Genomic DNA, 869 nt, shown 5'->3' with positions numbered 1-869 from the left:
TATATATATATATATATATATATTTAAATATATATATGTGTGTACTTCTGTGTATGTGTATGTGTGTGCGTGTGTGTCCACCACGACCACCGCTTGGCAACCGGTGCTGGTGTGTTTACGTCCCCACGAATTAGCTGTTCGGCAAAAGAGATCGATAGAATAAGTTCTAAGCTTAAGAAAATAAGTACCGGGATCATATTATTAATATCCTAGAAAAGGTCTCAGAAAATGACAAAGCAACCTTACTCTGAGATATATCAATACACACAGGTAGAGAAACCGGATATAGTTGTCACAGATCATCAAGGAAATGCCTTCTAATCGACGTGCCAATCCCAACAGATGACAGTGTATCGCTTGTATGCGCGCGCGTGTGTGTGTGTGTGTGTGTGTGTGTGTCACTTTTTTAAGTTATCTCTGCAAATTTCCTATAAAAATTAGAGCAGCACTGCAAGTTACAACGTTTCGTTCACGAATACGTCTATGTAAACAATGCCAACGATGATAGAAAATAGATAATGGGTGTATATACATATTTCAAAAGTTATTGCTCCTTCTTCAGCACTGCGTCCAATCTATTAACCATCCGCGAACACATTACTTAAATAACCACTAAATTTATTGTAATACATGTCCTCAGATTGACCTGTCCTCGGGTTAACTTCCAAACACAGTGAAATGTTCGTATTGGAGCTTCCGTCGCGAATGCCAATCAGTACAGCATGTCGTTTCCAAATTTCTGGCAGAGTGAATTGCGTCATGGTGGTGTTTTTCTCACAGACGGTGCCCAACTGACCCTACTATATTGTGTAGTCGACAAAACCGAAAGCAATGTGCATGCACGAAATTTAAAATATAAAATGGCGACA

Source organism: Octopus bimaculoides, chromosome 2 (genome assembly GCF_001194135.2).
Source record: "Octopus bimaculoides isolate UCB-OBI-ISO-001 chromosome 2, ASM119413v2, whole genome shotgun sequence".
Lineage (NCBI taxonomy): Eukaryota > Metazoa > Mollusca > Cephalopoda > Octopoda > Octopodidae > Octopus > Octopus bimaculoides.
The sequence above is the reverse complement of the archived record's forward strand: the minus strand, read 5'-3'. Positions refer to the sequence as shown.